This window comes from Ovis canadensis, chromosome 18 (assembly GCF_042477335.2).
Source record: "Ovis canadensis isolate MfBH-ARS-UI-01 breed Bighorn chromosome 18, ARS-UI_OviCan_v2, whole genome shotgun sequence".
Taxonomy (NCBI): domain Eukaryota; kingdom Metazoa; phylum Chordata; class Mammalia; order Artiodactyla; family Bovidae; genus Ovis; species Ovis canadensis.
Window position 1 is genome coordinate 23328520 of NC_091262.1, and position 18191 is coordinate 23346710.

The following is an 18191-nucleotide window of genomic DNA, read 5'->3' on the forward strand; positions in this document are numbered from 1 at the left end:
GAAGTATGAACTTTATGCACGAGGCAGTTAAGAAGCTTCAGAGGTTGTTCAAGAAGAAGAAACGAAGGCAGCTTCGTATTTAGAAGGTAGCTCTGATGATGACTGACTATAAGATGGTTTGGATGTGAAACGGGTCTGAGTCCAGAGACCAGGAAAACAGGTCTCTGACTCAAAGTCCGGATCGATTACTAGGTCATTCTTGATGATTTTATAAACTAGAGCGCCAGTGTTCTTTTGAAATTCTGAATGTGGTAATTCAAGAAAAGAGCTGTAACAATGCTCTTCCATGGCTAGGATGTTTTCTCATTTCAAGAAGCAGACAAATGTCTTAAAAGAAAAAATCCGAATCATCTAGAATGCAGCTTTTCAATGATGGTACAGTGAGCAACTGTCATTCTTCGGCTCTGAAATCCATCAGGCAAAATGGTTAAGTCTACATCAATTACTTATTAGAATAGAAAGAAGGCCTTTGTTATACTATTTGTTAAGTATCTCTCCAAATTAGATACAAGAGAATGATCTTCAATGCAGAAAAGTGTTCATTTTTGTTTCACATGATAAATGACTCTTTGGTTGGGCATATTTATTTTTAATTTTTACCCGTCATTATAAATATACAGTCAATTTTAAGAACAGTTTCCTGATCACTTGTATTTTTTTTGTCAAAATCTCTTTTGAGTGTCTAACAATGAACATATTAAAACCACTTTGCCTTTTTTAGACGATTGCAAATGTTTTTCAGGTACGTATAGATGTGGACCCATAGGCCACTTGTAAGATGGAAGAGGAAGGTCCACTTGATAACACAGCTGCCCTCCGCCATTACTCATGGATAGTAGTGAGCTGGAAAAAGTCAAAACTCAAATTATTCTACAAAATTAAAATCCTGACATGTTGTTGGTTAAACTATTCTGTGCCTTGTGAACATACAATAAATTCTTCTTGAGTAGCATGCAATTAGCTCATTTAGAATTGATACATATTTTTGAGTGACGCTTGTTTCATAGTGAAGACATCATATTTGTCCTTAAGTTTAATGTGTGTGTAGTTAGAACAGGCAAAGTTATGCTGCAACCACAAACATTCCTAAGTATCAGTGACCTTTACACAAAGGTTTAATTTTGCCCCATGCAAAGTTCTTTGCAGCCCTAAACGACTCTCCAGATGTTATCTTCCAGGTGATAGCTCTGAATTCTACCTTCCCATCAATATATCCTTCAATGATTGCCAGAGAAGAGCAAGAGAGAATTCCAGGACTGACAATTAAACACTTCCACTGAGAAGTTACACTCTTCACCTCCCCTCACATGTCATTGCCCAAAGCAAGTCACATTGTCATGCCTGATTTCAAGAAGACAGGGAATTATCATCCTTCCATGTTCCCCAAAGAGGGGAACTAAATATCAGTGAATAATATAACATTTGCCTCAGGCTTTTCTGATGATCTTTGAAAGTTAATATTTTGTTCTTTGAAAAAAAATTGCACACTTCCATTTAATGATCTTATATCTTGATACTTAAAAATCAAGTAGCCTATTATTTGTGTTCTTGCTGGAACCCTTCTGATTTTATTAATTTCATTGCCTAAATGTAATCTATGATAGACAACTGTTTGTTGGTTATTATCTCTCACCTGATGGTAAAATTTTTCAGTGTAGGGACTAGGTCTGCATTCCTATTTTCTCAGCATTCCCACACTGTAGAATAGCTTCCCTGGTGGCTCAGTGGTAAAGGATTGGCCTGCCAATGCAGGAGACCCAGGTTCGATCCCTGGTTGGGGAGTATTCTCTGGAGAATGGAATAGCAGCCCACTCTAGTATTCCTGCCTGGGAAATCCCACGGACAGAGGAGCCTGGTGGGCTACAGTCCATAAGGTTGCAAAGAGTCGGGTACAACTTAGTGACTAAACAAAATAGAAGACTGATTGGCACAGATCAGGCACCAAACATCTTCTGATACCTTGTGACATGAACAATTTGTATTTCATATACTCTTGGAAGAAGGCAGAGACTGGTAAGTTGAGTTTATTTTTCTTTAAGGAGAAAAAAATTTTATTTTGTCATAGTAGGAAGTAGTAAACAAATTTCCATAGTTGAACTTCTGGTGTAATTTTCTAAATATACATTCAGTTCAGTTCAGTTCAGTTCAGTTGCTCAGTCATGTCCGACTCTTTGCAACCCCATGAATCGCAGCACTCCAGGCCTCCCTGTCCATCACCAACTACTGGAGTACACCCAGACTCATGTCCATTGAGTCCGTGATGCCATCCAGCCATCTCATCCTCTGTCATCCCCTTCTCGTCCTGTCCCCAATCCCTCCCAGCATCAGAGTCTTCTCCAATGAGTCAACTCTTCGCATGAGGTGGCCAAAGTACTGGAGTTTCAGCTTTAGCATCATTCCTTCCAAAGAAATCCCAGGGCTGATCTCCTTCAGAATGGACTGGTTGGATCTCCTTGCAGTCCAAGGGACTCTCAAGAGTCTTCTCCAACACCACAGTTCAAAAGCATCAATTCTTCGGTGCTCAGCCTTCTTCACAGTCCAACTCTCACATCCATACATGACTACTGGAAAAACCATAGCCTTGACTAGATGGACCTTAGTCAGCAAAATAATGTCTCTGCTTTTGAATATACTATCTAGGTTGGTCATAACTTTTCTTCCAAGGAGTAAGCGTCTTTTAATTTCATGGCTGCAGTCACCATCTGCAGTGATTTTGGAGCCCAAGAAAATAAAGCCTGACACTGTTTCCCCATCTATTTCCCATGAAGTGATGGGACCAGATGCCATGATCTTTGTTTTCTGAATGTTGAGCTTTAAGCCAACTTTTTCACTCTCCTCTTTCACTTTCATCAAGAGGCTTTTTAGCTCCTCTTCACTTTCTGCCAGAAGGGTGGTGTCATCTGCATATCTGAGGTTATTGATATTTCTCCTGGCAATCTTGATTCCAGCTTGTGCTTCTTCCAACCCAGCGTTTCTCATGATGTACTCTGCATAGAAGTTAAATAAGCAGGGTGACAATATACAGCCTTGACTAACTCCTTTTCCTATTTGGAACCAGTCTGCCATTTCATGTCCAGTTCTAACTGTTGCTTCCTGACCTACATATAGGTTCCTCAAGAGGCAGGTCAGGTGGTCTGATATTCCCATCTCTTTCAGAATTTTCCCACAGTTTATTGTGATCCACACAGTCAAAGGCTTTGGCATAGTCAATAAAGCAGAAATAGATGTTTTTCTGGAACTCTCTTGCTTTTTCCATGATCCAGCAGATGTTGGCAATTTGATCTCTTGTTCCTCTGCCTTTTCTAAAACCAGCTTGAGAATCAGAAGGTTCACAGTTCACGTATCACTGAAGCCTGGCTTGGAGAATTTTGAGCATTACTTTACTAGCATGTGAGATGAGTGCAATTGTGCGGTAGCTTGAGCATTTGTTGGCATTGCCTTTCTTTGGGATTGGAATGAAAACTGACCTTTTCCAATCCTGTGGCCACTGCTGAGTTTTCCAAATTTGCTGGCCTACTGAGTGCAGCACTTTCACAGCATCATCTTTTAGGAGTTGAAATAGCTCAACTGGAATGCCATCACCTCCACTAGTTTTGTTCGTAGTGATGCTTTCTAAGACCCACTTGACTTCACATTCCAGGATGTTTGGCTCTAGGTGAGTGATAACATCATCGTGATTATCTTGATCATGAAGATCTTTTTTGTACAGTTCTTCTGTGTATTCTTGCCACCTCTTCTTACTATCTTCTGCTTCTGTTAGGTCCAGATCATTTCTGTCCTTTATCGAGCCCATCTTTGCATGAAATGTTCCATTGGTATTTCTAATTTTCTTGAAGAGATCTCTAGTCTTTCCCATTCTGTTCTTTTCCTCTATTTCTTTGCATTGATCACTGAAGAAGGCTTCTTATCTCTCCTTGTTATTCTTTGGAACTCTGCATTCAGATGCTTATATCTTTCCTTTTCTCCTTTGCTTTTTGCTTCTCTTCTTTTCACAGCTATTTGTAAGGCCTCCCCAGACAGCCATGTTGCTTTTTTGCATTTCTTTTCCATGGGGATGGTCTTGATCCCTGTCTCCTGTACAATGTCACAAACCTCAGTCCATCGTTCATCAGGCACTCTATCTATCAGATCTAGGCCCTTAAATCTATTTCTCACTTCCACTGTATAATCATAAGGGGTTTGATTTAGGTCCTACCTGAATGGTCTAGTGGATTTCCCTACTTTCTTCAATATAAGTCTAAATTTGGCAATAAGGAGTTCATGATCTGAGCCACAGTCAGCTCCCGGTCTTGTTTTTGTTGACTGTATAGAGCTTCTCCATCTTTGGCTGCAAAGAATATAAGCAATCTGATATTGGTGTTGACCATCTGGTGATGTCCAGAAATATCCAAGAAAATGAAATGACTTTCTGAAAACATTTTTACGTTTCTGTTGAAGTGGAGTGGAGTTCATTGGTGCTTGATAGAGTGAGGAAGTTTCATGGAGAGTCTACTTGGTAAATGAACTTGTGTAGTAAGCTAAAGGAAACCTTACAGGTCTTGTAGAGAAACTCATTCTAATTCATTGTAATTTAGGAACCATTAATGAAATTTTCCTTCAGTATGCGTTTTCTGTGTTTAAATTTACGTTTATGTATCTTAAACCCACGAAAACGCTTATGGTATAATAAAATTCTTAAGGTGTAATAAAAAGGCCTAGCCTACTTATTTTCTCCTTGAGTTTTATTCACATAATTCTAATAATTCCTTCTAGTATATTTAAAAGAATCCCTCTTCCTCACCAGCAAGCATATCCTTGAAGGTTTTCAGTGTACCCACCCCACATTAGCTGCAACCTGTACTTGGGTTTATATTCTTCCCTCACATGCCAGTTACTCCTTCCCATGAGTCTGGTAGCCCCCCGATGTTTCTGAGAATTTTGACACAGAGGTATTAAACCCCACGTCTATGTGATACTGGTTAGGTTCTTTACAGCGCAAAGAAAAGAGTTTGTTTCTGCTATGTTAGTACCTACACCAGAACCTCAGCATCTTCAGTTCTTTGAATCTACCTTTTATTTCAGTATCTCTGGGGCACCAAGGAATTTTCCTCTTTTATTTTTCCTCCTGGAACCTGAAGAGAGGGAAGGAATCATGGAAGGATTTGGAAAACAAGTAGAAGCCACCTTTTATTGAGTCAGCACCAAAGATAGAGTGATGAAACCAAATATTCCAGAATGGGTTAGGTAAGGTCTTCTTTCCAGCTCCATGCTGTGTGCATTCCATTGTGGGACTTCAGCTTAGGACAGTCTCTGAGGAATTCTAAGGGATGGAGGGAGAGGCCAATGACCCTAAAATGCAAACCACTGTTTCAGGGTATGCGCTTATTTAAAATTTCTTGTCAAAATAACCGGATAATTAAGAGCGACCAAGATCATTGGCATGGAAGAACAAGTTGAGGTGGAGAAGACAGAAAGAGTGATGTCAAGAAGTTATAGGGAGTCAAGAGAAGCTACCTGAAGACTGACAGGTTATCAGATGCTGCCCCAAGGGCATCCTGTTTTAGTAACAGCTTTGGCCATGTCTCAACTCTTTGGGTGGAAACGGGAAAGCATGGAGTCACAGGGTAAAAGGTCAGGGCTTTTAAATTGTTTCACTATTTTTTGAAAAAAGACATATTTGTCTGTTTTTTCAAATTACTGTCTTGGAAACACGGTTTCTGAGTGAAGAACTTCTGGAGTTTGTTTAATAAGCAAACTTGTATTTTACGATGTGTGATATTTTATCATCATGCTCATATTTTATGCTTTGCCATTTCTCTTCTCTGTACTATTTCATATGTTCTGATTGTTGATATTGTTCAGGTATACTAGTCATTTTTAACAGCCATCTATAATATGTTGTATTTAGTTAAGTTACAACATTTGAATTGGCTTGTATCTAATTTTAGAGTCGGTGATATTTCTGATTTAAGACTGTATAAATTTACATAATGTAAGATGTTTACGTTGGTGTCTTAATTAGATACTGGCTAAAGGTCGCCCACTTTTTCTTCCTTTTAATTCCCAAACTTTGAGATTTCTGACTCCCAGTGCTCATCTCCAAAACTATCAATCCCAAGAAGGTGATTTTCATGTAATAATTTTCTGCTCATACTTTTAACCTCTTTTGGTACGCTTCTATTATTTCTTTGTCCTTACTGGTGGTTACACAAGCTCCCAGTTTAATATCATTTGCACATTTCATTAATATGTGGCTTACTCCCTCTTCGAGATCCTTAATAAAGATGTTAAATTAGATTGTATCTGACATTGACCCCTGGGGCACCAAAATGCTTTAACGATATCCCGTTTTCCTGTCTGCAGTTTATAGAGTTCTTGCGGAATGCACAAGGCGCAGCTTCAACCAGGGGTAAATCTTCAATTTTAATTCTAAAGCAGAAGTCAAGTCATGTGGTTTGGGATAATTTGACATTGCCAGAACATACTTGTAGTTGCTAGGAAGTCATATTTTAGCAATTAAGTACAGGTTTGCCAGAATTATATGTCAGATTGCCAATCTGCTGACAATTACAAGAGATAGTCACTCTATCCTGTTTAATGCTTTTCAGTCAAACTGAGAAAGGTCTTGCTTTTCAAAATGAAACTCGGCTTTTTTATTTCAAAGCTAGCAATCACCTTTCACCAGCTTTTAAACAGCATGCCTCTTCTGTGTTTCAAAGCAGATTTATGAAAGAAATGGTCATACCAATATACCAACATAAATGGGCTTCAGGGAAACGTTATCGGGTGCCTCACTGAGAATCCGGATGTGAAATCAACTTTCAAATTTCAAGAATTTAAAAAGTGTTCTTTTTCTAATTTGGAAGCATTTATTTTTTAATGTAGAAGGTATAATACCATATGATGTTCTTGGCACAACATTTACTCTCTTATCCCATTTGGTTTAATCAAAGAAATCTATGCATTTGTATCAGATGCAAAATTTCTTCAAATATGTTGTGGAATAGTATCTGAAGAAGCAGATTGCATTACCAAGTAACCCAAAATTCCTACAAAATGAAATTGACTATGTTAAATGGAACATATTCTTTCATTGTATCACTATAAATCCCTCTGTGCTGTGCTCTGCTTAGTCACTCAGTCATACTGTAACCCACCAGGCTTCTCAGTCCAAGGGGATATTCCAGGCTGGAATACTAGAGTGGGCTGCCATGCCCTTCTCTAGCAGATCTTCCCAACTCAGGGATCGAACCCATGTCTCCTGCATTGTAGGAGGATTCTTTACCTTCTGACACACCAGGGAAGCCCAAGAATACTGGAGTTGGGTAGCCTGTCCCTTCTCCAGGGGATCTTCCCCACCCAGGAATCCAACCAGGGTTGGATTGCAGGAAAATTCTTTACCAGCTGAGCTACCAGGGAAGCCTTTAAAGTCCTCTAAATCCCTCCAAATGATCAAATGTTTTAAAAGTTCCATGTTAGTTCAATCTCAAGGACTTCTCTCATTATACCTTAAAGTAAGCTTCCATAGTTTTGCAAAGGTTTTTTGATGTCCCCTTGGGGGACACATTGTATTAGCCTGCTTGGGCTGCCATAACAAAACACCATAGACTGGGGGGTTTGAACAACAGAACTTCATTTGTCACAGTTCTGGAGGCTGGAAATTCAAAAAGTCTGAGGTTTCAGGCAATTTGGTTCCTCAATAAGGATTCACCTTCTGACTTGCACATGGTTGCCTTCTCATTGTGTTCTCACATGGAGGAGAGAGAAGGCAAGTCCTCTGGACTCTCTTCTTATAAGGATATTTATCTCATCAGGGAATCTTACCCTCATGACTTCATCTAAACCAATTACTTCCCAAATGTTCCATTTTCCAAAACCACACACAGGGGTTTAGGACTTCAACAGATGAGCTTGTGGATGTGGAGGCACTATCTATAGTACAAGTTAAGACGACTGTTCAGATTCAAACACAGACAAGGATGGCAAGACCAAATATAACCAGAACTCTAAACTGGCCTTGTAAATACAATTTTTTTTTGTATCTGCAAGGCCAACCAAAGGTTGGTTTTAATATCAATCAACAGAAGCCTGCTTTGTTCTACGAGGTAGTGACGAGAAGATGCACCAGTCTTATGGGGATTCAGACTTCTTTCAGATGTGTGATGAGTCAGCTTGTCTCAGAAAACACAATTTTCACCCAACTAGCTCCTTGCATTTGGGAACCTGAATTTCAGGACATCCAAGAGAAGTTCTCTTGTCACCTGCTTCTTCTTTACCCCAGCCTACCCCATGAGGAATCACGTTTCTCACCTCCTTTAAGAAATGGACTATGATTCAGGTAGTTTAGCCAACAAAACAAAACAAAACAAAACAAAACAGAATAACTGATTTGTGTGGTGGCATATTTAGATCACTGCTGCTTTGTTGCTTGGGTTTTGGTGGTAGAATTTAGATGGTCCTCTCAATTCCTGGCTTCTATTTTGGGTGAATGATTGGATATAAGAGCATTAAGTTACACTGGCCCGAGTCATCTATAAGAGGAATTAGAAACATGAGATGATGTGTAGTTTGATGCTAAATTATGCAAACTAGAGGGACTCAATGAATGCAACTGGAGTTAATGTTCCCCAGGACGTTTCCTTTGGCTCCTGTTCCTCTTCTATAGTCTTTGCTGGGTTCCAAATCCCTTAACTTCTATATTTTGTTATACAGCTGTCTCCTAAACAATCCCACCTGAAGACCCAAAATGACAAGAGTACCCAAAGCTGATGGTAGGTTTTTCTCTTTTACTCTGTGCTGTGAGGTGTATCTTACTATAATTCTTGGGGGTAATTCAGCCTTGGTTCCCAGGTGGTGCTAGTGGTAAAGAACCTGCCCACGAATGCAGGAGATGGTGCATTCCCAGGGTCAGGAAGATCCCTGGAGAAGGGAATGTCAACCCATTCCAGTATTCTCGTCTGGAAAATCCCATGGACAGAGGAGCCTAGTGAGCTATGGTCCATAGGTTTGCAATGAGTTGGACATGACTGAAGTGACCTAATGTTCATTCATAGCATAAGCAAATTAATCTGTCATGGACTGAGTGTGTTCCCCTCAAATTCATATGTTGAAACCCTAATCCCAATGATATTTGGAGGTAAGGCATTTAGGAGATAATCAGGGTTAGATTAGGTCATGAAGGTGGGGCCGTCATGATGAGAGTAATGCCTTTCTAAAAAGAGATCTCTCTCACTGCCATTTGAGGAAACTATATGAAGGGAGCCTTCTGCAAGCTAGGAGAAAGTACCTCAACAGAACCTGACCATACTGAAACCCTGATCTTGGATTCCCAAGCATCTAGAATTGTGAGAAATAAGCGTTGCTTGTTTAAGCCACTCAGTCTATTGTTGGTGGTGTTGTTTAGTTGCTAGGTTGTGCCTGACTCTTTGTGACCCCATGGACAGTAGCCCACCTGGCTCCTCTGCCCATGAGATTTCCCAGACAAGGATACTGGAGTAGGTTTCCATTTCCTTCTCCAAGGGATGTTCCCAACCTAACATCAAACGTGCATCTCCTACACTGCAGACAGATTCTTTATCACTGAGCCACCACGAGGTCCCCATTCAGACTATAGTGTCTTGTGACAGCCCAAACTGACTAAGACACTATAAGTCTGTAGGTGTGACTGTAAGTTCCAACTTCTGCCTACATCAGAATCATTAGCCAATTAATTTGCAAGCACTTTTGATCAAGTTTATAACACAAAATGGAAGTTACTGGTTGTTCTACAACCAAAGCTCAGTGGTAAAGAATCCATCTACCAAGCAGGGGACATGGGTTTGATCTCTGTGGGTTGAGAAGATGACCTGGAGAGGGAAATGGCAACCCACTCCAGTATTCTTGCCTGGGAAATCCCATGGACAGAGGAGCCAGGTGGGCTGCCCTCCATGAGGTCACAAGAGTTGAACATGAGTAAGTGACCAAACAATAACCACAGCCATTGCAGAGGCTGTGCTACTTGGCTGCTCTTTGCAATAATTCAACCTTGAAAAAATGAGATATCGCTCCTGTGACATCTCCATTCTTCCTTCTTGAAAGGAGAAGTGCTAGGTGCAAATATTTCCTTCTGATTCCTTGAAGTGGATAGACTCTATGTACCGAAATGAGAGAATTATCTCTGTTTGTTTCCAAGGCAAACCATTCAATATCATGGTAATCCAAGCCTATGCCCCAACCAGTAATGCTGAAGAAGCTGAAGTTGAATGGTTCTATGAAGACCTACAAGACCTTTTAGAACTAACACTCCTAAAAGATATCTTTTTCATTATAGGGGACTGGAATGCAAGAGTAGGAAGTCAAGAAACACCTGGAGTAACAGGCAAATTTGGCCTTGGAATACAGAATGAAGCAGGGCAAAGGCTAACAGAGTTTTGCCAGGAGAACCACACTGCTCATAGCAAACACACTCTTCCAACAACACAAGAGAAGACTCTACACATGGACATCACCAGATGGTCAACACCGATATCGGATTGATTACACTCTTTACAGCCAAAGATGGAGAAGCTGTATACAGTCAGCAAAAACAAGACTGGGAGCTGACTGTGGCTCAGATCATGAACTCCTTATTGCCAAATTCAGACTTATATTGAAGAAAGTAGGGAAATCCACTAGACCATTCAGGTATGACCTAAATCAAATCCCTTATGATTATACAGTGGAAGTGAGAAATAGATTTAAGGGCCTAGATCTGATAGATAGAGTGCCTGGTGAACTATGGACTGAGGTTCATGACATTGTACAGGAGACAGGGATCAAGACCATCCTCATGGAAAAGAAATGCAAAACAGCAAAATGGCTGTCTGGGGAGGCCTTACAAATAGCTGTGAAAAGAAGAGAAGTGAAAAGCAAAGGAGAAAAGGAAAGACATAAGCATCTGAATGAAGAGTTCCAAAGAATAGCAAGGAGAGATAAGAAAGCCTTCCTCAGTGATCAATGCAAAGAAATAGAGGAAAAGAACAGAATGGGGATGATGAGAGATCTCTTCAAGAAAATTAGAGATACCAAGGGAGCATTTCATTCAAAGATGGACTCGATAAAGGACAGAAATGGTCTGGACCTAACAGAAGCAGAAGATACTAAGAAGAAGTGGCAAGAATACACAGGAGAACTGTACAAAAAAGAGCTTCATGACCAAGATAATCAGGATGGTGTGATCACTCACTTAGAGCCAGACATCCTGGAATGTGAAGTCAAGTGGGCCTTACAAAGCGTCACTATGAACAAAGCTAGCGGAGGTGATGAAATTCCAGTGGAGCTATTTCAAATCCTGAAAGATGATGCTGTGAAAGTGCTGCACTCAGTAGGCCAGCAAATTTGGAAAACTCAGCAGTGGCCACAGGACTGGAAAAGGTCAGTTTTCATTCCAATTCCAAAGAAAGGCAATGCCAAAGAATGCTCAAACTACCACACAATTGCACTCATCTCACATGCTAGTAAAGGAATGCTCAAAATTCTCCAAGCCAGGCTTAAGCAATACGTGAATCAAGAACTTCCAGATGTCCAAGCTGGTTTTAGAAAAGGCAGAGGAACCAGAGATCAAATTGCCAACATCCGCTGGTTCATGGAAAAAGCAAGAGAGTTCCAGAAAAACATCTATTTCTGCTTTATTGACTATGCCAAAGCCTTTGACTGTGGGATCACAATAAACTATGGAAAATTCTGAAAAGATGGGAATATCAGACTACCTGACCTGCCTCTTGAGAAAATCTGTATGAAGGTCAGGAAGCAACAGTTAAAAGTAGACATGGAACAACAGACTGGTTCCAAATAGGAAAAGGAGTACATCAAGGCTATATATTGTCACCCTGCTTATTTAACTTCTATGCAGAGTACATCATGAGAAATGCTGGGTTGGAAGAAGCACAAGCTGGAATCAAGATTGCCAGGAGAACTATCAATAACCTCCGATATGCAGATGACACCACCCTTCTGGCAGAAAGTGAAGAGGAACTAAAAAGCCTCTTGATGAAAATGAAAGAGTAGATTGAAAAAGTTGGCTTAAAGCTCAACATTCAGAAAGTGAAGATCATGGCATCTGGTCCCATGACTTCATGGGAAATAGATGGGGAAACAGTGGAAACAGTGTCAGACTTTATTTTCTTGGGCTCCAAAATCACTGCAGATGGTGATTGCAGCCATGAAATTAAAGGACATTTATTCCTTGGCAGGAAAGTTATGACCAACCTAGATAGCATATTGAAAAACAGAGACATTACTTTGCCAAGAAAGGTTCGTCTAGTCAAGGCTATGGTTTTTCCACTGGTCATGCATGGATGTGAGAGTTGGACTGTGAAGAAAGCTGAGCACCGAAGAACTGATGCTTTTGAACTGTGGTGTTGGAGAAGACTCTTGAGAGTCCCTTGGAGTGCAAAGAGGTCCAAAAAGTCCATCCTATAAGAGACCAGTCCTGGGTGTTCATTGGAAGGACTGATGCTGAAGCTGAAACTCCAATACTTTGGCTACCTCATGCAAAGAGTTGACTCATTGGAAAAGAGCTTGATGCTAGGAGGGATTGGGGGCCGGAGGAGAAAGGGATGACAGAGGATGAGATGGCTGGATGGCATCACCGACTCGATGGACACGAGTCTGAGTGAACTCCGGGAGTTGGTGATGGACAGAGAGGCCTGGTGTGCTGTGAGTCATGGGGTTGCAAAGAGTCAGACACGACTGAGTGACTGAACTGAACTAAACTGAACCAGGTCCTGGGGAAAGATTGCCCAAAGCTAGTCTCTTATCTAGCATGTGGCCTGAGCACAGAATGAACTAAGAAAAGAAGCAGCAGGGAGAAACATCCTAGTTTAGTATAAGCCACAATGGGCTTTCTACCTTCAAGTGGTGTTTGCCCACTTGTCAGAACTAAGTAGAAGATAATAGACCATATTTTGCTCAGATCTGATGTTTATACTCCTTTAGTGTTGGAAAACCTATTTATAATTATTATTTAGTATGTAATAACAGAATTATTCTGTGATATGCTTATAATATTCTATTTAATCTACTTTTTAGAATGAAGAGTCTTGCTACTACTCAAATGCCACTCTAGTCTTTGAGCTAAACTGCTTCTAAAATTGTGTAAAAAATAATGTATCCAGTCAATTCCTTAGATAACCAATAGGCACACATTAAAGAAATATGCATAATTAAAAATAACTTTTCTCTTAGACTTTTGTAGTTCGCAGACTACCTCATTTATATCTTCCCACTTGACATTAAAATCAAATACCACCAAAAAATTAATGAGAAGCATAGCCTAGATTTTGAATGTGTGCAGTAGTGGACAGAACTCTCTGATGGAAATGATAAGAACAGAATTGTAGACACACAAGTACACACTGCATGTGCAGGCGAGTGCACACACCAACACTCACTGTACTCCCCTCTTTTGACAAGGAAGTCCGTATTAAGGTCTCAGTCTCAGCATTTGTTCAGTGGGGTTTACCTTGTAGGGTGTCTATGTCAATCATCTATAAAAAATACAAGCCAAGTTGTGTCCCTCTCTTTGTACTGAAACTTTCTGTCTCTTTATGGCTTTCCATTGGTTTTTGAGCAAAAATCGTATCCTTATGATGACCTCAGGACTTGGCATGATCTGGCCCTGTTACCCTTGTCAGCCTCATCCCTTCTTCCTTTCAGCCCCACTGGCTTTCTTTTAGAACCTTGAATTCATTTTTAACATACTTTCAAGGAAAGAACCTTTAAATCCCATGCTAGATCCCTGTTATCTCCAGGCTAGGTCCAGGCCCCCTGACATCCTGCTCTAGGTATGGGGCCCCCTCACACCTTGCATTAGGCTGGGGATCCCTGACATTTCATACTAGATCAGGGACCCCTGACATATGCTTGAAGAGCCTCATGAATCCTCCTTCTCAGGCCTCTTCAGTTGTAAGTATCTTAATCCTTTATCTAATTGGGTGATGATAGATTAAGATTGGTCTTTCCACCAGACTGTCATCTCCATCAGTTCAGGGACACAGTACTCCAGAACTCAGTCAAGTACCTGACACAGAACGTTTCCAAGGGAAATAAAGGCAGAAAATGTGCTGATGTTGGTGATAACCAGCTTGAAACTGTAAAGCAACTATTACACATCAAACATGAACTTCCTGTGTGTGAGCTGATTAACTACAGACGCGAAAGTATAGATATTCAGTTTGAAAATATGCTTGCAAGTAGAGATTGACCCTGGACTGCTTACAAGTTTCTCCCAGGCAACATGTTAAACAATAACAGAGCATTTCTCCAAGATTTTGGAATTTGGTTATCATGTTTAATGTAAGTGCCTCACTGTTCATTCTATTACCAAGGAAACTCATCAACACAAGTGCCAGAAATAAAAGACATATTAATGAAAATGAAATTCAGATAATATGTTTATTTGCTATCAGAGAAGCCACCTTTCTTCTTTTTAAGCCGGAGTGCTTTTACCAACTCTGTATGTAACATTTAAAAATAATATTCATTTGCATTTTACATCTCAATAGCAGTTAACATCTGAAGGATTAGAGAGAAATTGTTCTAGCTGATAAGTACTGAATTAAACTTGGAGAAACATTATTTTTATCTGATGACCTTCATCATGGTGAGTCTGTCTAGGTTTTAGTATAAATCAAATTTTCAAATACAGTAGAGAGAAGTAAGAAGATATGACATTTTATCTCTGTAATAATTTTTGGATTTTCAAGACTTATTTAAAACTTATTTGGCATCAATCATTTAAAAACTCAGTCTTAAATTTTTCTTTAAAAGTGAATTTTTAGCATGCCATATAATTCTAAGCGAGAATAAGATTTGTTTAAATTTATGGATGAAAGTTGATTTCATTAAGCTGAAGCTTTCTCACTGAAGGTTTTTATTATAAGTGTATCACACTGGGAAATTCGATTAAAGAAATAACCTTTACCATCAAATCTATACACATATATGAAGTTGTCTGTCAGCATTGCATGACAATGGAAAAGTAAAATGAAGCATTCTGAGCTAGAAATTTAGAGATATCACTCTTTGAGACTGAACACCTAAAGTTTATGGCTATTGTAAAGGAAAGTCATGAGTTTTACAGGCAAGACTATTTTTTCTTAATAGGCAGTTAGTTGGTGCAACAAGTAGAGCAGCATGATTTCAGAGGTAAACAGAGAAGATAAAAAAGAAAGTGTCCATGTATTTTTTTCCTCTGTAAAGTTCAGATCATGCATCATTTCTAATGAGCTTGATAAAGCATAGCAAGGCAAATGTGCTGAAATTCATCATGTTTCCTGCTTCAAAAGTGACAGGCAACCTAAGGGAAAAAAGTCTTTATTTTGTAACAATAAAAAAGGAGTTGAGATAATCACATTTAAAACAATATCTAATCACTTTTAAAGTCGTCTTGTTATAGTGGGAATTTGTTTAATGCTGTACCAAAACTTACTATTAGCACCTGTAAGCAAGCAATTTGATTTTTATATTAATCCAAATGTTAGAGAAAAAATTTCTATAGAAACCTCTTCAAATTTTGAAGAGGGCTATACTTACAATGTGAGAAACCAGAGCCATGTTTGCAGTTGTTAGGAAGGTCACATGAACTTTCATGCTATCCTGTTAAATGGTGTGACGCAAAATATCTGAGTCTAAATGAAATCCATTCTGTAGAGAACCAGTATTGCTTATATTAATTTTCTGAGACTGTTTGCGTCTTTCTAGAAACAGTTCAACAAAGCACCATTTCCAAATAGGTGTGGTTTGGCTTCCACAATTCCCTGTGGAAATCAATCCTATTTTCTTGCAGGATGGACCTGTGCATCTTAGACCTCACACAGAGAGAAGAAGAGTTAGGAACTAACTGACTGTATGGGACGTAATCACATCTTTCATGCCCCAAGTCATGGTATCTTATCTGCCAGTAGGCCAGGGAGGATGGAACATGGCTCGATCATCATAAGAAAAGCAAAGCTACTGTCGAAAAGAAACGCTAATTTGCACAGTCTCAAAACTCTGAACCACATCTGATTACAAAATATGCTATTTTTTATAATGGCTAAAGAAGGCAATTTGTCTTTATTAAGAAGCTTAAAGATCATGTTTATTTAAAGTTATTATCTTCACAGTAATGAACAAATCTCAGGAATGTTATTCCAGGGAAGCAACTCTTTTTGTTTGGAATATAGGAAGTGTCTTTACACAGAATTTAAAATATAGAGGCACATTTCATTCTAATTAATTGCAAATAATGAAGACGCTAAATTTTCACACCGAGGTACTGAGGCCCAAGAGCTTCAGGGTTAAGATGGAGACTGTTCTTTCTAGCTTTCTTTGCACGTTAGAACACATTATATTTGGTAGATTTAAGGGGGAGAAAGTCCTGTGGGAATTATAGTAATTGATTTTATATGGTATGAATAGACGCCTACTTGCAGAGCAAATTCTGTCATTATGTCCTTATCATTGGCCTTTTGTTCAGTGGCATTCTGCCCAATCTACTTGCCATTGAATAATTAATATGCCAAGGCATCTTTCAGGCAAACTTTGTTTCTTCCATATTCAAGAAGGGCTTCCCTTGTCTTTGTCTTTGAGTTTTTTAACAAGAGAGAAAATGATAAATACAATTATTAAAATATATCTGGTCAACTCAAACTTATTCTATGTGGTGAAATAAGTTTATTCATCTCACAAATTCATCCTTCTGCATTATCACCCAAAGTAGTGTTACTTTAAGGACTATGACACTTATTTTCTTCCCTTTGTTCTTTCAGATAGAAGAAATTGAGACTCCGTAGCTGGTTCTCTTTCCTGCTCCTCCTGTTGCTCTAGAATCAGTGCAGGGGATGAAGACGGCAATGCTTCTCTTAAGGATGGACTCGTGGTCAAGAATGACAGATGTTCCCCAAAGAGACTGATCAGGAGCGTGCCATCCTTCTATAATGATCTGGGGACATTTTCCATTTTTGCAAATCTCCTGTCTGATCCCTAAGCTTTTTTTTTAACATTTGATTCAAAGGAAGACATTTGGGGGACTACTCCAGTAGTCTTGCCTGGAGAATCCCAGGGACGGGGGAGCCTGGCGGGCTGCCGTCTATGGGGTCGCACAGAGTCACAACTGACGCGACTTAGCAGCAGCAGCTGCAGTGCATATACTTAAATGAACTATAGTTTTTGACATTTCTCCTTTTCCTTTTGATCCCATTTTCTCCCCAGAGACCATTATGTCCTTTCTTTTAGGATAGGACAATTTTACATTTCAACCCATGGTTTCCACTTGGATTATTAAATCTTTCTTCTAATGGTCTAAATAATTACTTCTATTTATTGATATTAGTGCTCACTGTGTTATCCCTTCTTCCCTTCCTACTTATCCTTCAGTGAATAAAGTCTGATAGTTTTATCTTTCACATTCTTAAAGAATCAGTGATTACAACCGTTACTTTTTGTTAACTTTACATGTCTTTTCAAAGGTTTCTCAATTACACAGAACTACAAAAACCCAGAGGTTTTTGCTATGAACTTCTAGGTCCTCACAGAAATTGAATTACGATGTACAGTTTAGAGTTTCAAAAAGAAGGGGCAAAACAGTCTGTTTTCACTCTGTTAAATAAGTCTAAGATTAGAGTTAATTTTAACACACATGATAGGAGTTTACCATTCAATGACAGAAGAAAATCCACTGGGGTACACCGTGAAAGCTCTCCTGGAGTCAGTAGGCTGAAGGGAGTTAGTACTTTATACACATCTTTGTTGCTGGGGCTGGTTGACATGACTCACAGGTTCTCTACAATTTTGATGAAGACAAATCGGTACTTTTGCAAGGGCTGTGGGAGGCTTGGGGAGGTGTACTTAACAATGGTGCAATCCACTAAGGATGTTATTATCTGGTCTTTCCCTATTTAATCATGGGCACTAGGCCTTCCTTTGGTGTTTCGTTTTTGGTTAATGCTCTCCCTGCCAGATCTGCCAAAGGGTTATTGTCAGCCAGCCAAAGAAAGCTTGTGTTCCAGTAAGACTGTCACTGGTGGGGGCTTGCCCATGGCTCCTCAGCTGCCCTGTGAACTTCATCACTCTCTAGGTGTGGTGTGTATGGGGAGCATATGACCCAGCAGTGGCCAGAGGGCATATTTCTTAAACGGCAAGTCTGAGGCGGGCTTTGGAACATCAGTTGGGATTTAGCTGGAAAGAAGCCTACACTGTCTGTGTGGCTTGTG

General features: G+C 39.6%; 1 long non-coding RNA gene across 1 annotated transcript in view; it reads left to right on the forward strand.

The window, feature by feature from the left end:
• LOC138423513 (uncharacterized) overlaps positions 1-17384 on the forward strand; it is a 140640-nt gene extending 123256 nt beyond the window's left edge. The window contains exon 4 of the long non-coding RNA XR_011250298.1: positions 16749-17384. This is a non-coding gene — a long non-coding RNA (uncharacterized lncRNA). The remainder of the gene's footprint in view (positions 1-16748) is intronic.
• The last annotated feature ends 807 nt before the right edge of the window (positions 17385-18191 follow it).